The sequence below is a fragment of the Oncorhynchus tshawytscha genome, linkage group LG05, assembly GCF_018296145.1.
Source record: "Oncorhynchus tshawytscha isolate Ot180627B linkage group LG05, Otsh_v2.0, whole genome shotgun sequence".
In the NCBI taxonomy this organism is placed as follows: Eukaryota; Metazoa; Chordata; class Actinopteri; order Salmoniformes; family Salmonidae; genus Oncorhynchus; species Oncorhynchus tshawytscha.
This window is the reverse complement of record NC_056433.1, coordinates 8,089,325-8,104,465: the sequence shown is the minus strand read 5'-3', so window position 1 is coordinate 8,104,465 and position 15,141 is coordinate 8,089,325. Positions and strand designations below refer to the sequence as shown.

At 47.4% G+C, this 15,141-nt stretch overlaps 1 pseudogene; it reads left to right on the top strand.

Moving 5' to 3' along the window:
- Positions 1–14,326, top strand: part of LOC112247576 — a 74,608-nt pseudogene extending 60,282 nt beyond the window's left edge.
- Positions 14,327–15,141: the final 815 nt, after the last annotated feature.

Below are 15,141 nucleotides of genomic sequence, written 5' to 3'. Positions count from 1 at the left end.
CCTGGTGTGTTCCTTGTTCTTCATGATGCTCTCTGCGCTTTTAACAGACCTCTGAGACTATCACAGTGCAGGTGCATTTATACGGAGACTTGATTACACACAGGTGGATTGTATTTATCATCATTAGTCATTTAGGTCAACATTGGATCATTCAGAGATCCTCACTGAACTTCTGGAGAGAGTTTGCTGCACTGAAAGTAAAGGGGCTGAATAATTTTGCACGCCCAATTTTTCAGTTTTTGATTTGTTAAAAAAGTTTGAAACATCCAATAAATGTCGTTCCACTTCATGATTGTGTCCCACTTGTTGTTGATTCTTCACAAAAAAATACAGTTTTATATCTTTATGTTTGAGGCCTGAAATGTGGCAAAAGGTCGCAAAGTTCAAGGGGGCCGAATACTTTCGCAAGGCACTGTATATATATATAATTTATTATATTTTTTGCATGTGTACTATGTTACGGTCACAGGCTCTGCTGTTTGAAGGGAAGGCATAAGTAGCCAGTATGGTGAAATGGTGTCATCTCATTCTGGCAGTTGTGCCAGTCATTAATAACACACTACATTATCAGGGAATAATCGCACACCTCACATGGGTTATTGCTTACTTACTGTATCCAATAGGTTTTGGTTGGCTGTCCAAGATCTGAAGAGGCAGCCTCTGGAGAACGTGGCAGAACGGGCTCAGGAGATCTGGACAGAGTTTCTGGCAGAAGGCGCTACCAGCTCCATCAACCTGGACTCACACAGCTACGAACGCACCAGCGCCAACCTTAAAGACCCGGGACGATACAGCTACGAAGACGCTCAGGTACGTTATGTTACAGACAGACAGGTCGTTATGTTACAGACAGACAGGTACGTTATGTTACAGACAGACAGGTCGTTATGTTACAGACAGACAGGTACGTTATGTTACAGACAGACAGGTACGTTATATTACAGACAGACAGGTACGTTATATTACAGTCAGACAGGTCGTTATGTTACAGACAGACAGGTCGTTATATTACAGACAGACAGGTCGTTATATTACAGACAGACAGGTCGTTATATTACAGACAGACAGGTCATTATGTTACAGACAGACAGGTACGTTATGTTACAGACAGACAGGTCGTTATGTTACAGACAGACAGGTACGTTATATTACAGACAGACAGGTACGTTATGTTACAGACAGACAGGTCGTTATATTACAGACAGACAGGTCGTTATGTTACAGACAGACAGGTCGTTATGTTACAGACAGACAGGTACGTTATATTACAGACAGACAGGTCGTTATGTTACAGACAGACAGGTACGTTATATTACAGACAGACAGGTACGTTATATTACAGACAGACAGGTACGTTATGTTACAAACAGACAGACAGACAGGTACGTTATGTTACAGACAGACAGGTTGTTATATTACAGACAGACAGGTCGTTATGTTACAGGCAGACAGGTCGTTATTTTACAGTCAGACAGGTCGTTATGTTACAGACAGACAGGTCGTTATGTTACAGACAGACAGGTACGTTATATTACAGACAGACAGGTACGTTATATTACAGACAGACAGGTCGTTATATTACAGACAGACAGGTTATGTTACAAACAGACAGACAGACAGGTACGTTATGTTACAGACAGACAGGTACGTTATATTACAGACAGACAGGTTGTTATATTACAGACAGACAGGTCGTTATATTACAGACAGACAGGTCGTTATGTTACAGACAGACAGGTCGTTATGTTACAGGCAGACAGGTACGTTATATTACAGACAGACAGGTACGCTATATTACAGACAGACAGGTACGTTATGTTACAAACAGACAGACAGACAGGGACGTTATGTTACAGACAGACAGGTACGTTATATTACAGACAGACAGGTACGTTATATTACAGACAGACAGGTACGTTATGTTACAGACAGACAGGTACGTTATATTACAGACAGACAGGTACGTTATATTACAGACAGACAGGTACGTTATGTTACAAACAGACAGACAGACAGGTACGTTATGTTACAGACAGACAGGTACGTTATATTACAGACAGACAGGTCGTTATATTACAGACAGACAGGTACGTTATGTTACAGGCAGACAGGTACGTTATATTACAGACAGACAGGACAGACAGGTGCGTTATATTACAGACAGACAGGTCGTTATATTACAGACAGACAGGTCGTTATATTACAGACAGACAGGTACGTTATATTACAGACAGACAGGTCGTTATATTACAGACAGAGACAGGTACGTTATGTTACAGGCAGACAGGTACGTTATGTTACAGACAGACAGACAGACAGGTACGTTATATTACAGACAGACAGGTCGTTATATTACAGACAGACAGGTACGTTATGTTACAGACAGACAGACAGGTACGTTATATTACAGACAGACAGGACGTTATATTACAGACAGACAGGTCGTTATATTACAGACAGACAGGTACGTTATGTTACAGACAGACAGGTACGTTATATTACAGACAGACAGGTACGTTATGTTACAGACAGACAGGTCGTTATATTACAGACAGACAGGTACGTTATGTTACAGGCAGACAGGTACGTTATGTTACAGACAGACAGACAGACAGGTACGTTATATTACAGACAGACAGGTTGTTATATTACAGACAGACAGGTACGTTATGTTACAGGCAGACAGGTACGTTATATTACAGACAGACAGGTACGTTATATTACAGACAGACAGGTCGTTATATTACAGACAGGTACAGACAGGTACGTTATATTACAGACAGACAGGTACGTTATATTACAGACAGACAGGTACGTTATGTTACAAACAGACAGACAGACAGGTACGTTATGTTACAGACAGACAGACAGACAGGTACGTTATATTACAGACAGACAGGTCGTTATATTACAGACAGGCAGGTACGTTATGTTACAGGCAGACAGGTACGTTATATTACAGACAGACAGACAGACAGACAGGTACGTTATATTACAGACAGACAGGTCGTTATATTACAGACAGACAGGTCGTTATATTACAGACAGACAGGTACGTTATATTACAGACAGACAGGTTGTTATATTACAGACAGACAGGTACGTTATGTTACAGACAGACAGGTACGTTATGTTACAGACAGACAGGTACGTTATATTACAGACAGACAGGTCGTTATATTACAGACAGACAGGTACGTTATGTTACAGGCAGACAGGTACGTTATATTACAGACAGACAGGTACGTTATATTACAGACAGACAGGTACGTTATGTTACAAACAGACAGACAGACAGGTACGTTATGTTACAGACAGACAGGTACGTTATTTTACAGACAGACAGGTCGTTATATTACAGACAGACAGGTCGTTATATTACAAACAGACAGACAGAGGTCGTTATGTTACAGAGACAGACAGGTACGTTATGTTACAGACAGACAGACAGACAGACAGACAGACACAGGTACGTTATGTTACAGACAGACAGGTCGTTATATTACAGACAGACAGGTACGTTATGTTACAAACAGACAGACAGACAGGTACGTTATATTACAGACAGACAGGTCGTTATATTACAGACAGACAGGTACGTTATGTTACAGACAGACAGGTACGTTATGTTACAGACAGACAGGTACGTTATGTTACAGACAGACAGGTACGTTATTTTACAGACAGACAGGTACGTTATATTACAGACAGACAGGTACGTTATGTTACAAACAGAACAGACAGACAGACAGGTACGTTATGTTACAGGCAGACAGGGCAGACAGGTACGTTATGTTACAGACAGACAGACAGACAGACAGGTACGTTATGTTACAGACAGACAGGTCGTTATATTACAGACAGACAGGTACGTTATGTTACAAACAGACAGACAGACAGGTACGTTATATTACAGACAGACAGGTCGTTATATTACAGACAGACAGGTACGTTATGTTACAGACAGACAGGTACGTTATGTTACAGACAGACAGGTACGTTATGTTACAGACAGACAGGTACGTTATATTACAGACAGACAGGTACGTTATATTACAGACAGACAGGTACGTTATGTTACAAACAGACAGACATACAGGTACGTTATGTTACAGACAGACAGGTACGTTATGTTACAGACAGACAGGTCGTTATATTACAGACAGACAGGTCGTTATATTACAGACAGACAGGTACGTTATATTACAGACAGACAGGTACGTTATGTTACAGACAGACAGGTACGTTATGTTACAGACAGACAGGTACGTTATATTACAGACAGACAGGTACGTTATGTTACAGACAGACAGGTACGTTATGTTACAGACAGACAGGTACGTTATGTTACAGACAGACAGGTACGTTATGTTACAGACAGACAGGTACGTTATGTTACAGACAGACAGGTACGTTATGTTACAGACAGACAGGTACGTTATGTTACAGACAGACAGGTACGTTATGTTACAGACAGACAGGTACGTTATGTTACAGACAGACAGGTACGTTATGTTACAAACAGACAGACAGACAGGTACGTTATGTTACAGACAGACAGACAGACAGGTACGTTATGTTACAGACAGACAGGTACGTTATGTTACAGACAGACAGGTACGTTATGTTACAGACAGACAGGTACGTTATGTTACAGACAGACAGACAGACAGGTACGTTATGTTACAGACAGACAGGTCGTTATATTACAGACAGACAGGTACGTTATGTTACAGACAGACAGGTACGTTATGTTACAGACAGACAGGTACGTTATATTACAGACAGACAGGTACGTTATGTTACAGACAGACAGGTACGTTATGTTACAGACAGACAGGTACGTTATGTTACAGACAGACAGGTACGTTATGTTACAGACAGACAGGTACGTTATATTACAGACAGACAGGTACGTTATGTTACAGACAGACAGGTACGTTATGTTACAGACAGACAGGTACGTTATGTTACAGACAGACAGGTATGTTATGTTACAGACAGACAGGTACGTTATGTTACAGACAGACAGGTACGTTATGTTACAGACAGACAGGTACGTTATGTTACAGACAGACAGACAGACAGGTACGTTATGTTACAGACAGACAGACAGACGACAGACAGACAGACAGACAGACAGACAGACAGACAGACAGGTACGTTATGTTACAGACAGACAGGTACGTTATGTTACAGACAGACAGGTACGTTATGTTACAGACAGACAGACAGACAGACAGACAGGTACGTTATGTTACAGACAGACAGGTACATGACAGACAGACAGACAGACAGACAGACAGACAGACATGACAGACAGACAGGTACGTTATGTTACAGACAGACAGACAGACAGACAGGTACAGACAGACAGACAGACGTTATGTTAGACAGGTACGTTATGTTACAGACAGACAGGTACGTTATGTTACAGACAGACAGACAGACGACATGACAGACAGACAGACAGACAGACAGACAGACAGACAGGTACGTTATGTTACAGACAGACAGGTACGTTATGTTACAGACAGACAGGACGTTAGACAGACAGACAGACAGACAGGTACGTTATGTTACAGACAGACAGACAGTTAGACAGACAGACAGACAGACAGTTACAGACAGACAGGTACGTTATGTTACAGACAGACAGGTACGTTATGTTACAGACAGACAGATGTTACAGACAGACAGACGTTAGACAGACAGACAGGTACGTTATGTTACAGACAGACAGGTACGTTATGTTACAGACAGACAGACAGACAGACAGACAGACAGACAGACAGACAGACAGGTACGTTATGTTACAGACAGACAGACAGACAGACAGACAGACAGGTACGTTATGTTACAGACAGTGTACCAGTGTCAACATGACTCAGTATGAAGCCAAAGCCAAAACAAAGTGAGGGGAAATATTTTTGTCATTACATTACATTACTGTTTCTCAGCTTGTGGCAGGAGGACGCACATTTTCACCCAATAAATAATCATATATTCATCCTTTATAGTTTCTAATTCGTTGTACTGAATGATAATAACTCTTCTCATGTTTCATCTCTGGATATTGTAGGGCTGTGTGATTAAGTGTTTTTGGGGGTCACTGGTTTTTAGATGGTTGTACAATTTTGATGGTTCTATTTTTAAATATTTGAATAGAGAGGGGGTTTTGGCCCAATTCTGCTCTGCGTTAGTTATTTTGAGGTTATTTCTTATACAGTCTGGTAAAACTATGCAAGCGCTATTTCAACTGGATGTTTGTCTCATTTGGTCAATTCATTATTAGAGAGTGGACACCATAAGTTGCTGCCATATAGAGCAATTGGTTCTCTAACTGATTTTAACATTTTGAGCCAGATTCTAAATGGAAGTTCCCTTTTAATGGCATATAAGGCTCTTCTTGCTTTGTCTCTCAGCTCGTTCACAGCCATGTGAGAGCTACCTTTGTTGCTGATATTTAGTCCTAGATACGTGTAGTTTGTGTCAAAATACAATAATTGTGATCCTGAGATCATATTTTGGAATATCGTTACGTTAATTTTCTTTAGGCTGTCAGAGCCCAGGTATGACAGAACTTGTCCTTTTATCTTTCTGTTCTCCCTCGTCTGTCTCTGTCTAACTGTCAGAGTCCAGGTCAGATGTTCTAGGTGCTGCTGTAACCCCCTTCTCTCTCTCCTGTTTGTCTCCCCCTTCTCTCTCCCTGTTTGTCTCCCCCTTCTCTCTCTCCCCCTTCTCTCTCTCTGTTTGTCTCTCCCCCTTCTCTCTCCCTGTTTGTCTCCCCCTTCTCTCTCTCTGTTTGTCTCTCCCCTTCTCTCTCTGTTTGTCTCCCCCTTCTCTCTCCCTGTTTGTCTCTCCCCTTCTCTCTCTGTTTGTCTCCCCCCAGACTCTCTCTGTTTGTCTCTCCCCCTTCTCTCTCTGTTTGTCTCCCCCTTCTCTCTCTCTGTTTGTCTCTCCCCCTTCTCTCTCTGTTTGTCTCCCCCTTCTCTCTCCCTGTTTGTCTCTCCCCCTTCTCTCTCTCTGTTTGTCTCTCCCCCTTCTCTCTCCTGTTTGTCTCCCCCTTCTCTCTCTCTGTTTGTCTCTCCCCCTTCTCTCTCTGTTTGTCTCTCCCCCTTCTCTCTCTCTCCCTGTTTGTCTCCCCCTTCTCTCCCCCTGTTTGTCTCCCCCTTCTCTCTCCCTGTTTGTCTCTCCCCTTCTCTCCCCCTGTTTGTCTCCCCCTTCTCTCTCCCTGTTTGTCTCCCCCTTCTCTCTCTCTTCCTGTTTGTCTCTCCCCCTTCTCTCTCTCTCCCTGTTTGTCTCCCCCTTCTCTCCCCCTGTTTGTCTCCCCCTTCTCTCTCCCTGTTTGTCTCCCCCTTCTCTCTCCTGTTTGTCTCCCCCTTCTCTCCCCTGTTTGTCTCCCCCTTCTCTCTCCCTGTTTGTCTCCCCCTTCTCTCTCCTGTTTGTCTCCCCCTTCTCTCTCCCTGTTTGTCTCCCCCTTCTCTCTCTCTCTGTCTCCCCCTTCTCTCTCTCTGTTTGTCTCCCCCTTCTCTCTCTCTGTTTGTCTCCCCCTTCTCTCTCTCTGTCTCCCCCTTCTCTCTTCTGTCTCCCCCTTCTCTCTCTCTGTCTCCCCCTTCTCTCTCTCTCTCTGTCTCCCCCTTCTCTCTCTCTGTTTGTCTCCCCCTTCTCTCTCCCTGTTTGTCTCTCCCCCTTCTCTCTCTGTTTGTCTCCCCCTTCTCTCTCTCTGTCTCCCCCTTCTCTCTCTCTTCCTGTTTGTCTCCCCCTTCTCTCTCTCTCTCTGTTTGTCTCCCCCTTCTCTCTCTCCTGTTTGTCTCTCCCCCTTCTCTCTCTCTGTCTCCCCCTTCTCTCTCTCTTCCTGTTTGTCTCCCCCTTCTCTCTCCTCTGTTTGTCTCCCCCTTCTCTCTCTCTCCTGTTTGTCTCCCCCTTTCTCTCTCTCTCTCTGTTTGTCTCTCCCCCTTCTCTCTCTCTGTTTGTCTCTCCCCCTTCTCTCTCCCTGTTTGTCTCTCCCCCTTCTCTCTCTCTGTTTGTCTCTCCCCCTTCTCTCTCTCTCTCTCTGTTTGTCTCCCCCTTCTCTCTCTCTGTCTCCCCCTTCTCTCTCTCTTCCTGTTTGTCTCCCCCTTCTCTCTCTCTCTCTGTTTGTCTCTCCCCCTTCTCTCTCTCTGTTTGTCTCCCCCTTCTCTCTCTCTGTCTCCCCCTTCTCTCTCTCTTCCTGTTTGTCTCCCCCTTCTCTCTCTCTCTGTTTGTCTCCCCCTTCTCTCTCTCCCTGTTTGTCTCTCCCCCCCTTCTCTCTCTTCCTGTTTGTCTCTCCCCCTTCTCTCTCTCTCCCTGTTTGTCTCTCCCCCTTCTCTCTCTCTGTTTGTCTCCCCCTTCTCTCTCTCTGTCTCCCCCTTCTCTCTCTCTTCCTGTTTGTCTCCCCCTTCTCTCTCTCTGTTTGTCTCCCCCTTCTCTCTCTCTCTCTCTGTTTGTCTCCCCCTTCTCTCTCTCTGTTTGTCTCTCCCCCTCTCTCTCTCTCTCCTGTTTGTCTCCCCCTTCTCTCTCTCCCCCTTCTCTCTCCCTGTTTGTCTCTCCCCCTTCTCTCTCTCTCTGTTTGTCTCCCCCTTCTCTCTCTCTGTTTGTCTCTCCCCCTTCTCTCTCTGTTTGTCTCCCCCTTCTCTCTCCCTGTTTGTCTCCCCCTTCTCTCCCCCTGTTTGTCTCCCCCTTCTCTCTCCCTGTTTGTCTCTCCCCTTCTCTCCCCCTGTTTGTCTCTCCCCCTTCTCTCTCCCTGTTTGTCTCCCCCCATTCTCTCTCTCTTCCTGTTTGTCTCTCCCCTTCTCTCTCTCTCTCCTGTTTGTCTCCCCCTTCTCTCCCCCTGTTTGTCTCCCCCTTCTCTCTCCCTGTTTGTCTCCCCCTTCTCTCTCCCTGTTTGTCTCCCCCTTCTCTCCCCCTGTTTGTCTCCCCCTTCTCTCTCCTGTTTGTCTCCCCCTTCTCTCTCCCTGTTTGTCTCCCCCTTCTCTCTCCCTGTTTGTCTCCCCCTTCTCTCCCCCTGTTTGTCTCCCCCTTCTCTCTCCCTGTTTGTCTCTCCCCATTCTCTCTCTCTCTCTGTCTCCCCCTTCTCTCTCTCTGTTTGTCTCCCCCTTCTCTCTCTCTGTTTGTCTCCCCCTTCCTCTCTCTGTCTCCCCCTTCTCTCTCTCTGTCTCCCCCCTTCTCTCTCTCTGTCTCCCCCTTCTCTCTCTCTGTCTCCCCCTTCTCTCTCTCTCTTTGTCTCCCCCTTCTCTCTCTCCCTGTTTGTCTCTCCCCCTTCTCTCTCCCTGTTTGTCTCTCCCCCTTCTCTCTCTCTGTTTGTCTCTCCCCCTTCTCTCTCTCTCTCTGTTTGTCTCCCCCTTCTCTCTCTCTGTCTCCCCCTTCTCTCTCTCTTCCTGTTTGTCTCCCCCTTCTCTCTCTCTCTCTGTTTGTCTCTCCCCCTTCTCTCTCTCTCTGTTTGTCTCCCCCTTCTCTCTCTCTGTCTCCCCCTTCTCTCTCTCTTCCTGTTTGTCTCCCCCTTCTCTCTCTCTCTCTGTTTGTCTCCCCCTTCTCTCTCTCCCTGTTTGTCTCTCCCCCTTCTCTCTCTTCCTGTTTGTCTCTCCCCCTTCTCTCTCTCTCCCTGTTTGTCTCTCCCCCTTCTCTCTCTCTGTTTGTCTCCCCCTTCTCTCTCTCTGTCTCCCCCTTCTCTCTCTCTTCCTGTTTGTCTCCCCCTTCTCTCTCTCTGTTTGTCTCCCCCTTCTCTCTCTCTCTCTGTTTGTCTCCCCCTTCTCTCTCTCTGTTTGTCTCTCCCCCTTCTCTCTCTCTCCCTGTTTGTCTCCCCCTTCTCTCTCTCCCCCCTTCTCTCTCCCTGTTTGTCTCTCCCCCTTCTCTCTCTCCTGTTTGTCTCTCCCCCTTCTCTCTCTCTCTCTCTGTTTGTCTCCCCCTTCTCTCTCTCTGTTTGTCTCTCCCCTTCTCTCTCTGTTTGTCTCCCCCTTCTCTCTCCCTGTTTGTCTCCCCCTTCTCTCCCCCTGTTTGTCTCCCCCTTCTCTCTCCCTGTTTGTCTCTCCCCTTCTCTCCCCCTGTTTGTCTCCCCCTTCTCTCTCCCTGTTTGTCTCCCCCCTTCTCTCTCTCTTCCTGTTTGTCTCTCCCCTTCTCTCTCTCCCTGTTTGTCTCCCCCTTCTCTCCCCCTGTTTGTCTCCCCCTTCTCTCTCCCTGTTTGTCTCCCCTTCTCTCCCTGTTTGTCTCCCCCTTCTCTCCCCTGTTTGTCTCCCCTTCTCTCTCTCCTGTTTGTCTCCCCCTTCTCTCTCCTGTTTGTCTCCCCCTTCTCTCTCCCTGTTTGTCTCCCCCTTCTCTCCCCTGTTTGTCTCCCCCTTCTCTCTCCCTGTTTGTCTCTCCCCCATCTCTCTCTCTCTGTTTGTCTCCCCCTTCTCTCTCTCTGTTTGTCTCCCCCTTCTCTCTCTCTGTTTGTCTCCCCCTTCTCTCTCTCTGTCTCCCCCTTCTCTTCTCTCTCTCTGTCTCCCCCTTCTCTCTCTCTGTCTCCCCCTTCTCTCTCTCTCTGTCTCCCCCTTCTTCTCTCTCTCTCTGTCTCCCCCTTCTCTCTCTCCCTGTTTGTCTCTCCCCCTTCTCTCTCTCTGTTTGTCTCCCCCTTCTCTCTCTGTCTCCCCCTTCTCTCTCTCTTCCTGTTTGTCTCCCCCTTCTCTCTCTCTCTCTGTTTGTCTCCCCCTTCTCTCTCTCCCTGTTTGTCTCTCCCCCTTCTCTCTCTTCCTGTTTGTCTCTCCCCCTTCTCTCTCCCTGTTTGTCTCTCCCCCTTCTCTCTCCCTGTTTGTCTCTCCCCCTTCTCTCTCTCTGTCTCCCCCTTCTCTCTCTCTTCCTGTTTGTCTCCCCCTTCTCTCGCTCTGTTTGTCTCCCCCTTCTCTCTCTCTCGCTCTGTTTGTCTCCCCCTTCTCTCTCTCTCTCTCTGTTTGTCTCTCCCCCTTCTCTCTCTCTCCTGTTTGTCTCTCCCCCTTCTCTCTCCCTGTTTGTCTCTCCCCCTTCTCTCTCTCTGTTTGTCTCTCCCCTTCTCTCTCTCTTTTGTCTCTCTGTTTGTCTCCCCCTTCTCTCTCCTGTTTGTCTCCCCCTTCTCTCTCTCTTCTGTTTGTCTCCCCCTTCTCTCTCTCTCTCTGTTTGTCTCTCCCCCTTCTCTCTCTCTCTCTCTGTTTGTCTCCCCCTTCTCTCTCTCTGTCTCCCCCTTCTCTCTCTCTTCCTGTTTGTCTCCCCCTTCTCTCTCTCTCTCTGTTTGTCTCCCCCTTCTCTCTCTGTTTGTCCCCCCCTTCTCTCTCTTCCTGTTTGTCTCTCCCCCTTCTCTCTCTCTCCCTGTTTGTCTCTCCCCCTTCTCTCTCTCTGTTTGTCTCCCCCTTCTCTCTCTCTGTCTCCCCCTTCTCTCTCTCTTCCTGTTTGTCTCCCCCTTCTCTCGCTCTGTTTGTCTCCCCCTTCTCTCTCTCTCTCTCTGTTTGTCTCCCCCTTCTCTCTCTCCCTGTTTGTCTCTCCCCCTTCTCTCTCTTCCTGTTTGTCTCCCCCTTCTCTCGCTCTGTTTGTCTCCCCCTTCTCTCTTCTTCTCTCTCTCTGTTTGTCTCCCCTTCTCTCTCTCTCTCTCTCTGTTTGTCTCCCCCTTCTCTCTCTCTGTTTGTCTCTCCCCCTTCTCTCTCTCTCCCTGTTTGTCTCCCCCTTCTCTCTCTCCCCCTTCTCTCTCCCTGTTTGTCTCTCCCCCTTCTCTCTCTCTCCTGTTTGTCTCTCCCCCTTCTCTCTCTCCCTGTTTGTCTCTCCCCCTTCTCTCTCCCTGTTTGTCTCTCCCCCTTCTTCTCTCTCTGTTTGTCTCTCCCCCTTCTCTCTCCCTGTTTGTCTCTCCCCCTTCTCTCTCTCCTGTTTGTCTCTCCCCCTTCTCTCTCTCCTGTTTGTCTCTCCCCCTTCTCTCTCTTCCTGTTTGTCTCTCCCCTTCTCTCTCTCTGTTTGTCTCCCCCCCTCTCTCTTCCTGTTTGTCTCTCCCCCTTCTCTCTCTCTTCCTGTTTGTCTCTCCCCTTCTCTCTCTCCCCTGTTTGTCTCTCCCCCTTTCTCTCTCTCCCCCTTTGTCTCTCCCCTTCTCTCTCTCCCCCCCTTCTCTCTCTCCCTGTTTGTCTCTCCCCCTTCTTCTCTCTCCCTGTTTGTCTCTCCCCCTTCTCTCTCTTCTGTTTGTCTCCCCCTTCTCTCTCTCTGTCTCCCCCTTCTCTCGCTCTGTTTGTCTCCCCCTCTTTTGTCTCTCTCTCCTGTTTGTCTCCCCCTTCTCTCTCTCTTCCTGTTTGTCTCTCCCCCTTCTCTCTCTCTCCCTGTTTGTCTCTCCCCCTTCTCTCTCTCTCCCTGTTTGTCTCCCCCTTCTCTCTCTCCCTGTTTGTCTCTCCCCCTTCTCTCTCCTGTTTGTCTCTCCCCCTTCTCTCTCCCTGGTTGTCTCTCCCCCTTCTCTCTCCCTGTTTGTCTCTCTCTTCCTGTTTGTCTCTCCCCCTTCTCTGTCTCTCTCTCTCTGTTTGTCTCCCCCTTCTCTCTCTCCCTGTTTGTCTCCCCCTTCTCTCTCCCCCTTCTCTCTCTCCCTGTTTGTCTCCCCCTTCTCTCTCTCCTTGTTTGTCTCCCCCTTCTCTCTCCCCCTTCTCTCTCTCCCTGTTTGTCTCTCCCCCTTCTCTCTCTCCCTGTTTGTCTCTCCCCCTGTTTGTCTCTCCCCCTTCTCTCTCTCCCTGTTTGTCTCCCCCTCTCTCTCTCCCTGTTTGTCTCCCCCTTCTCTCTCTCCCTGTTTGTCTCCCCCTTCTCTCTCCCTGTTTGTCTCCCCCTTCTCTCTCCCCCTTCTCTCTCTCCTGTTTGTCTCCCCCTTCTCTCTCCCCTGTTTGTCTCCCCCTTCTCTCTCCCCCTTTCTCTCCCCTGTTTGTCTCCCCCTTCTCTCTCTTCCTGTTTGTCTCCCCCTTCTCTCTCCCTACATATCTCTCGCCCCTTCTCTCTCTCCCCCTTCTCTCTCTCCATTTGTCTCTCCCTTCTCTCTCTCCCCCATCTCTCCCCCTGTTTGTCTCCCCTTCTCTCTCCCCCTTCTCTCTCTCCCTGTTTGTCTCCCCCTTCTCTCTCTCCCTGTTTGTCTCCCCCTTCTCTCTCCTGTTTCAGGACCACATCTATAAGCTGATGAAGAGTGACAGCTACACACGCTACCTCCGCTCCAACGCTTACCAGAACCTTCTGATGGCCAGGAAGAAGGTGTGTCTGTTTCTCTGTGTGTCTCTGTTTGCCTGGGGCAGACTGCAGTTAGACACCAGTCCTCAGCATCTAACATAGTAAAGTGCTGCCCTCTGTTGGAGATTTTCAGGTTCAGCAGTCAGTAAACTACTGTATGGTCTGAATCAGTGACATCGCTGACTTCTGTCCTCTGCTTTATTTTAAACTATTTTCTGCCTCCTCTCCTCTCTTCCCTCCTCTTCTCTTCCCATGATGCTTTGTGCCCAAGCCTGAGACGGAGCAGCAGCAGGGAAGACGCACCTCTCTGGAGAAGTTCACACGCAGCGTGGTCAGTGGCTCTACTTCCTGTTCTGTTCTGTTCCGTTCTGTCTGTCTGTCACTCTGTCTGTCACTCTGTCTGTCACTCTGTCTGTCTGTCTGTCTGTCTGTCTGTCTGTGTCTGTGTCTGTCTGTCTCACCTATACATAATAGATTCATCCGACCACTACTTTGTTCCAAAACTTTTCACCTTAAACCAACAAGGCAACCATCATATTAATTCCATACTATCCCTCTTCAGGGCAAGTCACTGACGGGCAAACGGCTGACGGGCCTGATGTCCTGAACCAGGCCTGGGGCTAGAGTAAGACAGCCATGCCCACTGGAGCTGATCCACTGTGGGGAGAGTGGTGTTGAGGCTTAGAGGCCTTAATGGGGCCTGGACACAACGTCGCCCACATAACTGACTCCAGATCAGTTTCCTGAGCTCCAGCGGAGGACAGACATCATGCAATAAGTCACTTAGATCTGACACTGGGCGAGTGGCTGCGTCTCAAGTGGCACCATGTCGTCTTATATAGTGCACTATTTCTGACTAGAGCCCATGTGATTTGTGTAATCCATACAAGGAAGTGTACACTTTGGAGACTGGCAACATCCTATCCTGGTCTTTAGTCTAAAGTAGTGGAGACTGGCAACATCCTATCCTGGGTATTAGTCTAAAGTAGTGGAGACATCCTATCCTGGGTATTAGTCTAAAGTAGTGGAGACTGGCAACATCCTATCCTGGGTATTAGTCTAAAGTAGTGGAGACATCCTATCCTGGGTATTAGTCTAAAGTAGTGGAGACATCCTATCCTGGGTATTAGTCTAAAGTAGTGGAGACATCCTATCCTGGGTATTAGTCTAAAGTAGTGGAGACATCCTAGCCTGGGTATTAGTCTAAAGTAGTGGAGACTGGCAACATCCTATCCTGGGTATTAGTCTAAAGTAGTGGAGACATCCTAGCCTGGGTATTAGTCTAAAGTAGTGGAGACTGGCAACATCCTATCCTGGTCTTTAGTCTAAAGTAGTGGAGACTGGCAACATCCTATCCTGGGTATTAGTCTAAAGTAGTGGAGACATCCTATCCTGGGTATTAGTCTAAAGTAGTGGAGACTGGCAACATCCTATCCTGGGTATTAGTCTAAAGTAGTGGAGACATCCTATCCTGGGTATTAGTCTAAAGTAGTGGAGACTGGCAACATCCTATCCTGGGTATTAGTCTAAAGTAGTGGAGACATCCTATCCTGGGTATTAGTCTAAAGTAGTGGAGACATCCTAGCCTGGGTATTAGTCTAAAGTAGTGGAGACATCCTATCCTGGGTATTAGTCTAAAGTAGTGGAGACTGGCAACATCCTATCCTGGGTATTAGTCTAAAGTAGTGGAGACATCCTATCCTGGGTATTAGTCTAAAGTAGTGGAGACATCCTATCCTGGGTATTAGTCTAAAGTAGTGGAGACATCCTATCCTGGGTATTAGTCTAAAGTAGTGGAGAGACATCCTAGCCTGGGTATTAGTCTAAAGTAGTGGAGACTGGCAACATCCTATCCTGGGTATTAGTCTAAAGTAGTGGAGACTGGCAACATCCTATCCTGGGTATTAGTCTAAAGTAGTGGAGACTGGCATCCTATCCTGG